The 18,895-nt window shown below is 35.8% G+C and overlaps 1 protein-coding gene across 1 annotated transcript in view; it reads left to right on the top strand.

The window, feature by feature from the left end:
• The window catches only part of tmem104 (transmembrane protein 104), a 53,060-nt gene that overhangs the window by 15,591 nt on the left and 18,574 nt on the right, over positions 1-18,895 (top strand). The gene's annotated exons all lie outside the window — the stretch shown is intronic.

An 18,895-nucleotide genomic window follows, 5' to 3' on the forward strand; every position in this document is an offset into this window, starting at 1 on the left:
TTGCGTTCTAAATCAGTGCTGAACATGCCAAATCTATCTCCCGTCCTATTAAGGAGACTGCTGCTGAGACGTAGCGCAAATCTATTACAGGCGCCATGATGGGAGAAAAATGAGGAGATCTAACAGTTTCACCTGTTGTTATTCTATCTTAAATCATCTGAAATGCAATCGTGGCACTTTTTGGTTGTCTGCTGGGACGTCATGTTTCTAGGAAATATTCCAGATTATTGAATTGAATCTAAGTGCCCATATGTCATTCTAACATGTCTTTACAGTGTTTTTAATTATAGGTATTCCTAAATAATCATGCTACCTTTTAATTTTGAAACCTGCCTTTTGCAGACAGACTGAATTATGCCCCTACGGCTACTGTAGTGCAGATGCATTTTTTTTCTTCCTTTTGGTGTGTCTTGACTTTGACTCAAAACAGTACGTGGTCTGCCTGAGAATATTTGAGAGTAGTGGTCAGTTGTATCCCCCCCCGTGGCCAGCGGGATTGATGTTTGACACATTAGTGCAGCCTCATGGCATAAGCTTTAGAAAAGGAAAAAGGGAAGATTAAGAGGCATATTATGCCTTCACATAACACCTTGCCTCACTATAATCCCTGAGTGGGTGGCAGACCGTGACACTGTTCGTTCTCTACCTGTGACACACAAAGAAGGATGTTATGGATGTCTTTCTTCAGGGGAATGCGGAGAGTTTCCAGGAATGGAGTGTACTGGACTACAGATTTTCAAACTGCGTATCTCACCAAAGGCCTTTATAGCTGCTGTTTTACTTTGTACTGCTTAATGGCCGTTCTGCACATTGTGTAAAACTTCCTGCCTCAGCAGAGTATGACAGTGACTTTACCCTGACGTATAGTAGGGATGGGTCTGGACGGATGATTAGTTGTCTTTGCTCATTATATTATTTTATTTTTAAGCAGTGGTGCTTGGTAATGGATTTTGTAATGAACCCAACTATGAGTGTTGCCATGAAATAGTGCAGTCAATTCCAGGCATATTTGAGTGCAGCTACACAAATTGGTTGGGTAAATACTTAGTGTACCTTTAAAGATGCAACTGCTCAAAAACTATGTACATTGTTTTGGTTGTGCTTCGGCTCTGCATTACAACAGCTATAATGAAATGACCCTTCATAGTAGATAATGCTTTACAATGAACTCTGTTATAATTTATCTGTTTGATATTTAGCATGATTCATTTCAACCTTCCTCGCTCATTGTGATCAACTAAACTATGCCACTCCCACTCCACACAAAGTACTGTAGCTGGAGAAACTTTTATAGATATGATGAGATGCGTATAGGCGAGTGACATATGTGGGTTAATGACATGATGGGTCTTTTTTTTTTTTTTTTTTTTTTTTCCAAAGGCCTTAGTAATAATAAAAAACAAAGATGTGACATCCAAAGTACATAAGGTAGTACAACTAGATCTCTTTTATTGAATCCAAAAGGTTTTAATTATATTTTGCTACATATAAAGGTATTTTAAAGATTTTGAAGTGTCAAAAGGTCATTCGGTTTAACCATCCAAAGGACAATACAACCATGTCATTTGTGATTTTAAAATATCTTAAAATGAAATAAATGTATACATTCATCTATTTTTTTTTTTTTATTCTGGCATGATTTTATAACATCATCTATCAACAGTGCAAAATGGTATTAAAATTATGTGTAGAAGTCGTTGCTTTGTTATGAGAAAGAATGTCCGGAAAAATGTATTTCATTGATGTCATTCGGAGTAACCCATATAAAGGGACCATTTGGATCAAGTCATTTGGTCAGTATCATGTGACAGGATGTGACATCATTTAGACACCTGCAAAGGACCACATGGTCATGAAGTGAAGTAACTCTCTTAACTATTTGAAAAATTAACTTGCTCATACGAATGTCCCGAAACATCAGGTCATTCGGTACAACCGCTATAAAAAAGTTAATGTTGTAACATTTTAAAAACTTGTACTAAATATAAAATGTTTAATTGTCTTTTTGCTTGCTAGCTAGCAAGCTAACTAGCTAGATAGATAGTTATCAGCCTATTAGTGTTGTTTGAAAATATTGTCATTCGGTATAACCAAAAGTGTCATTATGTAAAACTGAAATTTTGGTTAAACCGAATGACTTTTTGGTGACTGCTTTTGTCATTTTTTACAAGATGGACAAAATTTGTGTTAATTGATTTATAAAAACCACAATCTCATTGTTAACACAATAATAAAAAAATTGTCAAGGCTCACCACTTTGTGCCAAATGTCATGAGAGAATTTTCAAACAATTCAAAAATACAATTTTTCAGTGGAAGATTGCAAATTATTTAGGTCTTTCAGCATCAAGCGTAAATAATATTGTGGAAACATTCATGGAATCCAGAGAAATCTCAGACTCTGTTGGGAAACCACTGTTGAATGTGCGAGACCTTCAAGCCCTCAGACAGCATTACATGTGAAACCGTCATGCTACTGTATTAAATATGTCCATATGGATTTGGGAGTACTTTTGAAATGTATTCACTGAATAATCCTACACTATAAGACCTTGGGCAGCTATGTAATTTTTACATTTATGATCCAATTTACACTGCATATTTCATGACTCATTGATTAGTTCTTATAATGAACAGTGTGTATGTAAAAGCATGTGCTTAATTCATTTCATTCTCTTCTCATTTCTTCAAACTTTTTCTCCCCTTTAAGTGTTATGTAGATCACTGCTGTCACTATTTTATCTCATCATTAAAAAAAAAAAACTATTCCAGGACTTGCCGTTCTAGTGGCACAGCAAACAAAGAGCTATTTTTGAACTCTGGCTCAACAGCTGTCCCTGAGCAATGCTATATTTTTAAAGTCTAAGACGGATGACACACAAAACTCAGGACTATGGGACAAGGACAAAAACGGCATCTCCCAGCAAAATAATTCTCATTTCTCTATTCTTAATTAAGCGGTTTTGTCAATTGTGAAACACTTCAGTAGATCTATTTGGATTGTCTGAAACGGGTATGGCTAAGGCAGAATCTTTTTGTTATCTCTCAAGTTAAACAGGCCTGTCTGCCCAGCAAGCTGTGGCTTTAATCACCAGTAAAGGTCCACACTGTGTAAAACTGCCATTTTATCTGTTGTTTGTTGGAAGCTGTTAAGATGATCAGTAGACTGAGGCTGAGACTGAGACAACTGCTGTCGATTCTTTTCAGTGTTCAGTTTAAAGAGCTTTTTAAAGAACTGGAGTATCTCTTCACCTTATAACTGAAACATTATCAAACAAGCACTCAAAAGTTCAAAGGATAAACTTGAGTTCAAGTCCAAGACATTGTTGATTCATTTATGGAATGTATTGAGAGTATTCCATGGGTCTGCTTATATATGGAAGGGCTGATGTGGAGTGAGGCTGTAAATTGTATCAAGGACGGGAAGGTGTCCTCCCTTTTCTCATTGGGCTGGTAATTATTCTGAAGGGGAAGCTGGATTAATGGCTATATATGATCACCTTTATTCTATGGGTCCTTGTTAAATGAGCTAATTTCCTTAACAATCTTGATAGGAGGATCCTTTGTACCAAGCAGTGATAAGCTACATTTCTCAAGGAGTCATGTGATGGGTATTTAAAGGGATAGTTCACCCAAAAAATGAAAATTATCCCATGATTTACTTGCCCTCAAGCCATCCTAGCTGTTTATAACTATCTTCTTTTAGACAAACACAATTGGAGATGTATTTAAAAATGTCCTTGCTCCTCCAAGCTTTATAATGGTATGAGGGGCTTGTTTTGAAGTCCCCCAAAAATGCATACAGCTCCAGGGGGTTATAAAAGGCCTTCTGAAATGAAGCAATGGGTTTTTGTAAGAAAAATATCCATATTTAAAACTTCATAAATTGAACTAACTAGCTTCCAGCATGCAGCCGTACTCATCGATTTTACGGCGGAAAAGTAACCTCTGACCCAACATATTGACGGATGCAGAAGCGCAGAGTATTCAAAACACAATTAGACACACATTAGAAGTCTAAAACGAGAAATTTTAAAGAGAAATGTCAGAGTATTTCAATATAAGAGAAGAGGAGCTTGAGTTTGTTGCACAGCCCTATTTGTTTAAACTGCGAGAGGCGTCTAAGCTTATGATACTCCTATATCCTGCATCATGCATCGAGTCTGGGGGTTACTCATTTGACGCAAGTCGACTTGCACAGTATGCGTACAGTCATCTGGTGAAAGCTAGTTATTTTAGATTATGAAGTTTTAAATATGGATATTTTTCTTACAAAAACCCATCATTTCACTTCAGAAGGCCTTTATTAACCCCCTGGAGCCGTATGGATTATATTTATGATGGATGGTTGCATTTATTTTGGGCTATAAAACATGCCCCCCATTCACTTTCTTTTATAATGCTTGGAAGAGCCAGGATGTATTTAAATAGATCTCTGATTGTGTTTGTCTGAAAGATAATGATATACATCTAGGATGGCTTGAGGGAGAGTGAATCATGGGATAATTTTCATTTTATTGGATAGAACAGTATAGAGATCAGATAGAAAAGCACGGCGCACAGAGAGAGGAAAGGGATTGCCAAATGTCCTTGAGTCGTGATCAAATAAATGCAAACTTCTTTCAAAAAAATCTTACCAGCCCAAAACTTTTGATCAGTAATGTACTTAGGGCTGTGACCTCACAACTTTGATGGTTTCTCAAAGACTCAGTTTTGCAGCGTACCATCAGTAAATGATTTAGGTGAAATTTGGATGAGTATGTAAAAGTCTATGTAGTATATGCAGAGGCAGAATGAACTTTTTTTCTTTTTCTTCTTTTTTATTTCCGCGGGTGAGGAAATCTGCCCACTGAGTGGAGAGATTGTCTTCCTGGATAACATGTTTAAAAGAGCCCATCCTTTCAACAACTTTCAGTATCCATTAACCGTCTTCCTAGGACACGCATTTGCTTCTCTCGCTCGCTCTGTGAAATATGTAGGGCTGCAACTAACGATTATTTCAATAATCGATTAATCTGTTGATTATTTTTACGATTAATCGATTAATCGGGGGGAAAAAACATTAATTTCCAACCTTTTATTCAAAAACAGAACTGACAGTGCAAATTCAGTGCAAAAAATCCTCAGAACGTGCAAAAACAGGTTGCTCTTTTAACATCCCTGAGCTGTTAAAGTAATAAAACAAAAAACAGATGAACTAACACAAAAAAACATACACATGTATGCTTTATATCTGCCAAATATATAGTTTTTTTTTAATAAAGTGCACAAAAAGATGCATATTTTTGTTTAAAGGGACCTAAGCTGTCACAACAATACATCTTCTTTTTGTTTGTTTTTTTTGTTTTTCAATAAAGAAAAAAATAAATTCAGAAAACTTAACAGGATTTGTTTGAAATGTAGAACTTCTTCTCTACACTACACTCACTCACTCAATCAATCACTCCCAAATATATTTGTCAACAGTAACTGATATGGGACAAAGCACAGAATAAATACATGACGACAGATAAGTGTTAATTTTGACAGCAAATTTTTATTTAGTTTTAGTCATAGTCTTTTGACTAAAATGCCATTCCGTTTTAATCATGTTTTAGTCATTTGAATTGTTTTAGTAGTTGACTAAATATCAAAAGATTTTAGTTGACTAAATCTAACGGGTTTAGTTAAATTGTAATGCATTAAGAATTTCTCTAAAATTTCCAAACCCATTATATACTCCTGGAGAAAACATATACTGTATTAACCTATTAATATGAATAATATTAAAATTTGAACATGCAATACAGACATAGATTTAACTGTTGTGACATATAAAAAATATTATCTTATAATTAAATAAAACCACTCCTCCTAAAGAAGAACACAATGTCTTCTTTTCAATGAATGATATATGCATTCTTTATAACAACTTGCATACAACATTCCTTATGGACTAAATATAATTAGTATATAATAAATCCTAAAGCTAAAGAGCAGTGAGTGATTTTCTCTGTCTTTTGTTGTTTGATTAATATTCACCCTTTCGAGCGTGAGTTTAAAATATTTTATAGTTTTTTTTAAGGTGACCGTTTATTTTAGAACGTTTGCCTTTAATGTTTAATGTAAGCGACGCGTCTTGCGTGTCACGAGCGCTGAACGTAGCCACAATAACACTGAATGACAGAGGGATCGCTATTATTTTGTTTTTCCTTGTTTATTTAAAATATTCACAAACTTGCTTACTCTCCGATGGTCTTTCCTCTACCTCCGCTCTGCTGTTTATTTATTTATTTTTGCTTCGCTCTGCTTCGCTCTAAATGTAAATCTCAAATCGATAATGAAATTCGTTGCCAACTCTTTTAATAATCGAATTTTATCGATTCGTTGTTGCAGCCCTAGAAAAATGGGTCACAAAGATCAAATTTGTGTTTTCTCATCTTTGGGGGGAAAAACATGCTTGTGAATAAAGATACAGCACCATTTCACTTTATGTATACAAGTTATTTTATACATATGTTTAAGGACCCATTATTTGGACCAAAGAGTTACAAAGTTGGTTTAAAATGTTTAATGCAATAATAGAGTAATATTTTTCTTGAACATTTTTTTTTATTATTATTGTTTTGAATGAATTGCTTGACCCTTAAATGCATGAATGTTTCACCAATCATTATTACATATTCTGGTCTTTAGTGACCCGGATCTATATCTAATACGGATGGATCTCTACCTGTCATGATAATATAAAACTCTCCTGATATTAGAGTAACAATTACAAAATATTTTGTTACCATTTGGAGCTTGAAAGGGTTCGGTTTGAGCAGATGTTTTATACCATCATCACTGTCCTCGCCAGAGGATCTTAAACATATTCTCAAAACTATCATCTCTAAAATCAATTTTTGATTGCTGACAGCTTCTTCACCAGATCCACTGTGACAGTGACACTAATATTTGATTGTGTTCAGTTATTGCTCTGCAGTAAATCACAGAGCCATTTCAAGTTTTGCTTATGATGCTTCCTATTCTTTTGTTTTCTGCCTGCATTAACTATGAGTGAAACGTCACTTCATCATTGTGTATCAGACATTGCCACCTTGTGGAATAAAGGTGAATTGTACTTATTCAGTCATCAATTTTAATTGTTGTTGTGCAGAAAAAATGTACTTGCACTGTAACACACCTTGGGTCATTAGCGACCCTGTACAATTTTTACAAAAAAAATGAATGGGAAAACAGGCATTCTTTTATATATATTTTTTTCTTGTTATATAGTTTATAATGAATTGATTGAGGAATACTCTTTAGGTTGATGTCTAACTTTAAAAAATGAATGAGGAGGAGCATAGTGGATGACGTCCTGGGTCACTAAAGACTTGAGGTATGCATTTAAGGGAGTCAGATTTTCTACTGTATCTACATGTTACAACTATTTAAACTTTCTCCATCTGGGTGCTTTCATGCTTTCAAAGAAAATCTCCTATATGATGACTGTTCATTTTACTTTTGCCAAAAATATTGAAACATTTGAAAGCTCAAGTTGACAGCAGTGGATTTTTGTTTAGCAAGTGATGTAGTTGAAGCTCTTTTTTAGAAAGCTCTTATGCTGTGGATGGCTCTGCAGGAATAAGACAACGCAGATGGTTTAGTGGATATTAGCTCAGCAGGATAAGGAGTTTGAGCAGTGGCCCACCAGGGGAAGATTCCTCTCTCTAATCCACTGTGGGACTATCGTGCCAGTGCAAACACTGGCTGACCCACAGTCCCGCTGGTGATTCTTGCCAAGCAGGGAAGGAGTTGTCGAGGAGGACCATGAAAAGATGTGGCAGATAAACTTAAAGGGAAAGATGGGGAAGTAAATGCAGATAAAACAAACTCAGCCTTGGGTTAAGATCATGATATACCACGTCTGTTGCACACTTGACAGCTCTTTATATCTTCTGTAGGATATGCAAGGATGAACCTGTCACAATGCTGTAAACATAGCATAGTTGATGTCACAGCGACAGTTCTGGTCCCAACCACTTTTAAGTATCCCACAGCTGTCAGCACATGTTTTAATGTGTCTCATTTTGTTATTAGCTGTGCTTGCTACCAGAAAAATCCCATAGATTTACACTAAAGAAAATGGAATATTATAGAGATAGTAAATAACCTAGAAAATGCCCTGCTAACCACACGCAGCCCTCAAAGGTTTGTGTCTTGTGCTCATTCAGGTTCTGTCCTGTCTTATTCTGCTGTATCCCATTATTATAATTACTTTTAATTTCCCATAAGTCCATTTCTGCATGCTTAACTTCAGTCCACTGAACAGCTTGTGTGTTCACCAGGAGCTACCTGCTGGGTACAATATTGTTCTCGGTTTGGAAAAGCTGGTTATCTTGTCCAAGGACATCGCAGAATGATGTAATGGTCTTCCTCGGTGGGTGTCAGGACGAGGCTGTACGTGATTTCCATGAAATGAAATCCACAAGCACAACCGATGTCTCATTATGAAAACATCCCTCCGTATGTCACCCTGAACACAGAAGCTACTAGTTTGACCTTCATACCTTCATGTTTTTTTTTTGTTTTAGTTTTTTTTTTTTGCCTGAAGGGGTTCAGACTACTGTTTGTTTGTCCATTTTTAGTTTTACACAAATATTTGTAGTACAAGTTTTGAGATGATGACAGTGGATTTGATATACTGTACATAGAGCTTTATTTCTCTGCTTGTCAGATGGAATACATGTTAAGATCATATTGTTTGTCGTACCTTCTATTGACAAAGCAGATTTCAGACTAATTTAGTGCAAAGCCAATTATTCAGTGACATGACCTTTTGTGATGCACATTTAGGAATTTACTTGTTAAATATCCTTTTTTTTTTTTTTTTCATTGTAGTTTGTGTGCATATCATGTCTTAAAAAGGTCTTTTCATACTTTGGTTATTGTTGTTCTAAACACCGCTTTTAACCCTGGGTAAATTTCACACTTGTAACTTAGAAGCGGGGTTAGCACTGCTCTTTACTTGGGGTTATGAAACCCTGCTCCGGAGCAGGGTTAGCACCGCTTTTGCAGTGTTATCCCTGCATTGTGGTGCCAAACTTCAGTGTGAAATGATGCAGTGTTAGGTGCATCATTAGTGTGCTTCATATTCATGTGCTTTGGACAGTCACAGAAACCCTGCACGTTGTATATAAAACAGTAAATTCAGTGTTTGAGAGGAAAAATGTAAAATGCTGATAGAAAATGCAACAATTTGAGTGAAGAAGACACTGTTTCATTCGTACCTTTTTATAGTCTGAAATATCCATTCAGTATAAACTCTACAATACAGTCGGCAATACGAGGATGCGCAATGCTAAAGTTATGCAAACAGGTCACATGCTGCGTTTATTCAATCAATGACACTGACACTGCAAATATGCAAATAGAACGTTAACCCAGGGTTTAGGAATGTACAATGTGAAACGTCAGCTTATGAATACCCAGGATTAATTGTTAACCTCAGGTAAATTGTGAGCCGTGTGAAACGTGAAGCAAGATAACCCAGGATTCTGTTTACCCAGGGTTTAGAATGACCCAGGGTTAACTATTTCAAGTTTGAAAAACCCTAACAAGTTTAGAAGAAACTCAAGAAATCTCATTTACATTAAATGTTTTAGGATTATAACAAGTAATCCGGTTTTTATAACTGTGTTTGCAAACAATTAGTAATGAACCAAATTGAAGTATGATTATGTTTTATTACATTTTACATTTCCTTTTTCTTGTCTTTTCCATTTTCATATCTTTTATATGGCACAAAATATCACAGTCAGGTTTTTTTTTTTTTGCAGCCATTTTCTTTTTTCTTTCTTTCGAGTGGTTAAGCTTTGTTGTTGTACATCTGGGCTTCTAATCAACAGATTGCATGTTCAAACACTGCATTTTGTGAAAATTCAGCTATCACTGTTGTGCCCTTGATCAAGGCACATATTCTCAACTTGCTCCAGGGGGACTGTCCTTAATAGTGAAGTCATGTCACCCCCGATCCTGATGAGAAAAAGATTGTATTCTATTTAGCTTCTGTTGAACTGGACAAAACCTGAGATCTCTTTGGTTATGAGAGACCTAAGTGATTTGGTGAACTTGACACAGTATTACAAAGTCATGAGAATTAGTCCTGCTCCTCAGTGGCTCCTGCTGTTTTAGAAAGGTTTCAGCTTTGATTCACACCATAGTTGCCAGTGTAACCATGCTGTAAATGACTCTAAATGGATGAATGGTTTCTTTTTAAAAACATAGACATAATTTTTGTACCAAAGGCCTGTAGGAAAGAGCTGTTGACCCATGAATGGCGGAGTAATGCAACTGTCCAGACTTAATGAACACCGCCTGACTCACGACAAGCTCTTCCACTGTGATTTATTGGCTCTGTGACCGTTAGAATACAGATTGTGCAAAATTAATTAGAGTAAGGTGAGTTGGACCTATTACAACAGACTTGTTGATCATATGTAAAAGATTTTCTTTGAGCCTAAATCTTGAGTTGGTGGTGTGTAATTTAAAGAGTCTTGAAAGAAGTCAATTCATAATTTTAAGCTTTAAATATGAATGTTCACTGTACAGTCTAGCTAGGTTTTGTCAGTTATTTTTGGAAAATTTTATCATAGATGGAGACCAATAAGGAAAAATGTGTCTGGACCAAAATGAAAACAGTTGGTGGTCTTTCCTACTGTCAGATTCTAACAGACGAAGCCAGTGATGTCTCCAAAGAGTCAGATGCAGCATTGATTATTATGACACTTCCAGTCTTAATATGGAAATCCACTGGGACAAACAAATATTCATGTTTTCTGTTATTGTAAAGATCAATATGCAGAAAGATCTCTCTTGACAGCTTTCAGCTTTCCTGGAGTTCTGGGCATATGTGCTGCTTTTTATATAATGTTTTGCCTGGTTAGTTTATTGGATCATCATAAATCATTGGGGAGAGACTGTATGAGTCAGAACTTGAACTTGTCTCATTCATGGGATATAGGGGCCTTATATTGAGTGTCCTTTACCCCTACCCTATGGCTTTTTAATTTAGTAGCAGTGCTATTTTGTAATAAACTCACGTACAATATCTGTTCTAGACCGTGCCATGTTTGACTTTGGAATTATCATTTAAGCTCATTTCACTGCAAATCTTTGTTTTGTTTTTTTTAATCAGTTGTCTTTGTTGTGTATCATAAATTTGTATTATGTTTAAATCCAGTGTTCAGTTTGTGCCAATATGCTGAGCTCAAATTAAAACAATGCCTTAATTGCTTTTCTTACTTCTTGAAGGATGGGTCAAGCTGTGGTTTAATTTTTTTTTCTTTTGTTTGCTTTCTTGAATGCATTTATGCATCCATTTATTCATTAATTGAGCTCTTAATTGTCGCAGCTTATTGCAGCTCATTTTGGAGGTTAATGATGCTTCAGCCTGACGGATACAACGAGCTGAAAAAAAACTCAATTATGGAGTAATAATTGGTTCACAGTTTTTACACTGGCTTTGTAGCTTTATTCTGCCTGTTGTGTGTTGTATTGAGTTATTAGCCTGTTTTACAGTAATGGCTTTAAATTTGAGGTCAACTGCAAGTCAGAGGCTTGTAGGAAGTTCAGGTAATGTAACGTATAATGAGCTTAAAGGGTTAGTTCATCCAAAAATTAAAATTCTGTCTTCCTCATGTCGTTCCACAACCGCAAGACCTTTGTTCATCTTCAGAACACAAATTAAGATATTTTTGATGAAATCCAATGGCTCAGTGAGGCCTCGATTGACAGCAAGATAATTAACACTTTCAGATGTACAGAAAGCTACTAAAGACATATTTAAAAAAGTTCATGTGACTACAGTGGTTCGACCTTAATGTTGAAGTGACGAGAATACTTTTTGTGCGCCAAAAAAACGACTTTATTCAACAATATCTAGTGATGGGCGATTTCAAAACACTGCTTCATTAAGGTTTGAAGCTTTACGAATCTTTTGCTTCGAATCAGTGGTTCGGAGCGTGTATAAAAACTGTCAGTCACGTGAACCATTGAAATTTCGAAACGTTTCAAAACACTTATGACGTAACAAAGCCTCGTTTACTGAAATCACATGACTTTGGCAGTTTGATACATGCTCCGAATAACTGATTTGAAACAAAAGATTGCCAAGATTCGTAAAGCTTAGAAGCTTCATGAAACAGTGTTTTGAAATCGCCCATGGTATGGTATTTATGTGTATAATAATCAGGGCTTGACATTAACACCCGCCAAATGCGGGTAGATTTCAGCTGTGGCGGGTAAGACAGCCACTCCCACTAGCCACTTTGGCGGGTTGAATATAATTTCAGCCTACAGCCAAATGAAAAATAGTCAAGATTGTCTTATAACAAAATTACAATTCAGTCACAATTCTTTATCGATTAACTTGTGAAGGCGATAGGCGGAATCGCACTGAATGACACAACAGAACAGAAGCGCTCGCGTGCGCGCTCTCTCTGTCGCGCGCGATCAGTTCTCCTTGCGCCTGAATACACGCACACACAGATGTCAAAATGCATTGTGTGGAGTATCTCGCGTGAATACAGTTGGCTATGGCTTACGGCTAAGTGGGTAAAAACTGGATATGTGTCAGTATATGACGTCCATGCATTCAGCAGCCCCCAAATAATTTTTTTTTAAATAAATGTATACATGTATGCTAATTAAACATATGTATCTGAAAAAATATTTTGTTTTAAATTACTATTTGTAATTTGCTTCTTTGTTCTTTTTATATAGCCTAACAAAAATAACTATACATACCTGATATATACAATGTATAGTCTTGATTTGGGTGGTCAATCTGCATTTGTAAGTTTGAAAGGGTTTTAAATCTTGTAAATCAAGTAAAATGACTCAAAATCAAGTAATTTAAGCATGCCAGTCAACTTTAATCATATAAAATGTAATTTCCCAACAGCAAAATTGTGGCCAGTGAAAATGCTGAGTGGCTAGTAACTTTGGAAAACCACTAGCCACATTGGCTGGTGAGCAAAAAAGTTAATGTCAAGCCCTGATAATAATAATAATAATTATAATAATTATAATAATTATAATAATTATAATAATTATAATAATAATAATTACTATAATAATAATTATAATAATTATTATTATAATAATTATTATTATAATAATTATTATTATAATAATACTTTTAATAATACTTTTAATAATACTTTTTTAAATAATTTAACATTTTTTTTTATTTAATTTTTTACAATTTTATTATTATTATTATTATTATTATTATTATTATTATTATTATTATTATTATTATTAAAACAGTTATGTCTCTTTAACTTTAGAGAGTTTTAGAGTTTACTTTTGTATTGATGGTTCTGTTCTGAGTATAAATTGTGAAATATTATTCTTTAATCTCTTTAAGTTCCGTTAGCTGATCTAGTAGCAGCATATCTGCTTTCCATTTGTTGATAATGTCTAGAATGTCTAACAAAGATTAGCACATTACATTAGACAAATGCCACTGGGATCTTGACACTGTGGGGATTGGAAATATAATCCCTGTTTTGCATGTTACTATCAATTGAGCTATAATCCTGCATTCTGTGCTGCTACATGGGCTAACCTAGAGTCCATAGACACAAGTCCCCTAGAGCTGTCCATACTTGGTATGAAGTTAGGGGAGTACATTATGAAGAAAACCATATACTGGTTTTGCTCACTGTACTCTTTCAGCAGTCGATGACAAGTGGTATAAGCCGTGTTTCCACCACAGAAGCTTTCCCCAGGAAATGGGGACTATGGGGTTGGTACTCTCTGCGTGTTTTGACCGTAGGGACCAGGGTCTAAATGAAGTTCCAGGTAAAATAATCCCCCTCAGAAAGTCCCTGCTCATGAGGTAGTACTTTTTTCAAAGTTCAGGAATTTTCGGGGGTGGGACATGCTGATTGGTTGAGTTCTGGCAGCATTTTATTTCAACCACCATTTTTAAAACCATTTCTATTCAAATCAACAGTGGAGTTAAAATAAATGACAGATGGACCGCTTATATGTGGAGGACAAAATTCAGCTGGAACTGGAACGCACGCATTCCTGTCACCAGACTAACTTGCCTAATCTTCAAGGTACTTTAGACCGCAATGGAAACACAGACAGCAACAGGTCTGGGTGGAAAAGTTCCTGGGACAAATTGTTCCAGGTAATTTCAGTGGAAACGAGGCTATAGATTGGCCAGTTTCTTGAGTCCTACCTTTTGCACAATTATGTAAGAGTGGAGTACATACTTCTGCATTTCCATTCGATGCCCCAAGTTGCACAAAACTCAAAAGGAAACTCAAATGGTTATGGTAATGTGTCTATTGCTCAGATATTTGTCATCCTGTATTTGACGTGTTGCGCCATGACAGTGTCAGCATCTCCTGGTGGCAAATAACGGTCCTCAACTGTTGGTTTCATTTCACTCATATTGATGCGATAAGTCAAGTCCTGCTCTTCCATCAAGCTGTTTACCTTTGCATTTTCTCATTTAATTTTTTTTTTGGCTTATCTCATTTCAGTCAAGTGTTGGTTTTAGATGAGCTCAGTATTGCTGAATTTGTTTTCTGATATTGCTTTAGGAACATTACAGTCATCCGAAAGAATATACCCAAATCTGTCAGAATGTCCCAATGACCACAGTTTTTTTTTTTTTGGCCAGCAAAAGGTCAAAATTAACATGGAAATTGACTAAATGTTTACCCTGCAACAATATTTTGATCCCAAAAGATTAAATATATTAAGAACAACATTAAATGTGCATATTCCTTTTCAAGAAAGGAAAAAAAATCTAAATATTCTGCAAATATTCTACATGTACTACAATATTTCAGCATTATACAATATCTATATTTTCCACAAAGTGTTTTCTCCCTGTATGCATGCATAGTATTCAGTATACAACCTGAGCACACTAATATACCTTTTTTTTTTTTTTTTTTCCCACAATGCACTGGCAAGTAATATCAGACACAATTTTTCTGCACTAGCAGGTAATATAAGCCACAGTCTCCTTCATGATATATTATTTCTTTGCACTGCTGAATGTTTTAATTTTTTTCTTTTATCCAGTTATTTTAAAAATGATAATTAAACCATTGAATACAATCTATAATCGTGATTCCTGCCTTCGCAAACAGCTCTAACACTTCCGTGGCTTGGGGCTCATGCTTGGCTATTTTACACTATTAGACTGTTAATGAGCTCTGTGTTCTGATAACAAGTACAGTATGTCACAGTCCCTCTCTGTCTCTCTTCATGTCATGTCTGAGTCACCAAGCACCCCACAGCTCTCGCTCTCTCTGCTTCCCCTGATGCCCTCTCTGCCTGGCCCTGTCCCTCCATCTCTCCCTTCACTCCTGTCCATTGCCAAACTTCCTTCCTGTTGTTCTTTCCTGGCATGCGTTGTGCACCAGCGTGCCAATGTTGCACCATTTTTACTATCAGCACCAACAACACGCATAGAATGGGTCAGGGAATGGAAATCCATTACTATCGCTCTGCCCTCCTGGCATGTGTGGATGAGCTCCTGTCAAGTTTCCAACCTTTCTGCCAGCGTCCCTTTTCAAATCGGAAATGGCGGCATATGTTATAAGTAAGAAACTACAGCAGGCCTGGCCATCAGAGCTGAAAATGGGTAGTGTGTTAGCTTAGACATTGCTTCCAATAAAGAAACTGAGCTCTTTGTTTATTTATTTATTTGTCAACAAGAGATAGCATATGGTATTTTATGGCCATTCTGGAATGTAGGTAGATATGTAGATATTTATGGTTTCGGATTGTGTGTGTTGCCAACCACCATGAAATGATGGGGGTTGTATATTTTTGTGTGGTGGGAGTGATGCAGGCATGCACTTCGATATAATGCATTATGGGAATTTATCAAAGTGGATTTCTTGCTCAGTTCTCCTATTATTCGCTTTAAATAGTTCTTCTATTTATTTATTTATAATGACTGTTAAAGACGTTCTTTATCTTAAAGAATTATTTCACCCCAAATTAAAATTCTGTCATTGATTACCCGTAAGACCATCATTCATCTACGGAACACAAATGTGACCCGCTCTGGCGAAATGAGTCGGAAGTCGCAACGTTCAATTTTAAGATATGGGCCGATAATGTGGAAAAACAATGAAAAAATTGTTGTTGTTTTTTTTTTTTAAGCTAATTTCAAAGAACAGACTTTCAAAAATAATCTCCCAAAGTTTCGTAGTCCAGATAATTGAGTAAAGGTATTTAAATGGCTATTAAATTTGACATGGTTTTACCGTTTCGACGTGAGGATTTATAGTTTATGGACTGTTTTGATTTCGGTAATTACATCTAGAAAGGTAAAAGCATTGATGGCATCTATAAAAGAGATGTATGAAAGCGTAACGAAAGTCCAGTGAGGAGGACGCACGAGAGGAGACCTGCGCGTTTAATTGGTATGTGTATACTGTAATACTGCATTTACAATGCTTATCAGTGGCGTGCACTTTGATTGTAAAAGTGAAAGTGCCCTTTGCGGTCACATCGTGGTGCCCCCGTGTTCCCATTTCTCCCGATGTGAGCTCCAGTCCATTACAATTTAGAGCGGTTAAGGCCCGGGTATACTTCATTTCCCGCGAGCCTTTTAAAGAAACTCCTTTGGCCATGAATTAATTAATTCAAATAAATACTTTAAAATAATTTGAGCTTCAGCCTGGTTTAATAGCATATATATAATATATATATGTATATATATAAATATATGTATATGTGTCTTTGGTCAAATTAAGCTGTAAAATAAATAGTTTATCCCTTTAAATGCAATGGATTTTGAAAGATCAAAAAAAACGGACAAAAAACTTTTAAAAGCGATTTTCTCAGGTTTTCAATTGGAAAAAGAGGGCAGATTACCATAATTCAAATGGGTATATCTTTAAAACCATTCAAGGTATGACTTTGACTAGGATATCATTTTAAAGCTTATTGTCTCATCTTTCCATTGATACCAAAATCGCAATTTTGAATTTTGGGTCACTGTGACTCATTTTGCTATATCAGGTCACAAATGGAGATATTTTTGATGAAATCTAAGAATACTCTTTGTGCGGCTCCTGCGTCAGCATCACATGCATGCGTTGTGGTGCTCACGTGTAAACACAGTAACACTGAACACAAAAAGTATTCTCGTCGCTTCATAACATTAAAGTTGAAACACTGTAGTCACATGGAATATTTTAACGATGTCTTTACTACCTTTCTGGACCTCAAAAGGTACAATGACGTTGCTGTCTGTGTGGTTCAGAAACCCACGGATTTTATCAAAAATATCTTAATTTGTGTTTCTGAACATGGACGAAGGTCTTACGGGTTTGGGACGACATGAGGGTGAATAATTAATGACAGAATTTTCATTTTTGGGTGAACTAACCCTTTAAGGGATGTTTAAAATCTTCAACATCTCTCCTTAATTTATCATACAAGTCCAAACCTGCTTACTGTTTAACTTCTACCATATTTTGTCATGTCCCATTACAACCCTTTATAGAAATGTCATATGAATTTGGAGTCTTCTGCTCTTTTGTCTTGTCCCTTCAGGGCTTTAGCTGTTGCCAGGCTCTCTGTCAGCTCTTTTATCAGGACAGACATTCAGGCATCATGATGGACTGTTATCTCAGCCTCATCCTATCTGACTATACAAAAACCCTGACACTTCTCACCTCTCAAGATAAAGTATGAATTGTGTCATGATGATTTACTAGTCACCGTTTAATGAGAGACATCCATCAATAATGTTAATTAGAACAAACTGCAGTGTGTTAAATTGTGTTTTTGGCCATTAATCTGAGTCAGATTAAACACAATTTAAAACAATGAGTCAAAAAAATTTAATTAATGGCTAAAATGTAAAAATACAGTTTAACACACTGCAGTTTCAATCAAAATGAAATCAGTTTACTTAAATTCACATTATTTTTCTGATTGATTGTAAATGAAAGGGGTGAGATTTTTCAGTTGTTCAAAAACATAGCACTTATCTGTATGCTAGTGGCCTGAAAAACCAAATCACCATATGCAAAATAGTGAGTCAGAGCTTCTGTAATGTACCAGAAGGAGGCAGCTGAATCAGATTAGAGATTACTTTTAATAAAATATTACCAGTGTGGTAAACAAACACATGAGTCAGAATATTAAAATGTATTTTAACCTCTTGCTTTAACAGTGATTGTGGGGGTTTTTTTTTTAATGGAAATTAAAAAATCACGCCTAAAAATAGACAAGCAGTTTCACAGGTTGGAGGCATTTGCCATGTATTTAGGACAGATGACTCCATGTCATAAATTAACTATGCTTTAAGCTGATAAGCAAACATGATGGGAAATCTTTTAAAAACACAAAAAGGTATATTAAATGTGGTAGTGGTAGTAGTATTTGGACATTTCTGTTCAGATTAAAAGCCTTGCTTGCATGGTTATGCACACCAGGACTGGGAGGTCCAGTTCTTCTTGCAGCTGTCTGTGAAGATGCTAAAGTCTGTAATATACATATCAAAGAGCCTGGCACGTCTCTCTTCAACACTCAACCCAATGTTGATTAGAAATGAGTCATGAATCTACTTGCCTACACAGAAGAACATAAAAAGAAATTAAATGTGTATCATATAAGTCATGAGCAGGCCCATGCAGAGCTCAGAGAAAAGCTTCTCAGATTCTTTAGAATTGGAAAACTTACCATTCATGAAGTTATGTGCATCCCTGCCCATTATATACACTTCATTTATGGCAAGAATAGGCATGTCTATTAATTTTGGCCATTTAGTAGAGCAGTTGGTCTGCCTACATCAGGTTGATGTTCATGTTTGTAGGATATTCTACTGTGTACCATGTGAAACCAAGTTTGCTAGTTATTTATAGGTCAACATA

The sequence above is a fragment of the Chanodichthys erythropterus genome, chromosome 3 (assembly GCF_024489055.1).
Source record: "Chanodichthys erythropterus isolate Z2021 chromosome 3, ASM2448905v1, whole genome shotgun sequence".
Taxonomy (NCBI): Eukaryota; Metazoa; Chordata; class Actinopteri; order Cypriniformes; family Xenocyprididae; genus Chanodichthys; species Chanodichthys erythropterus.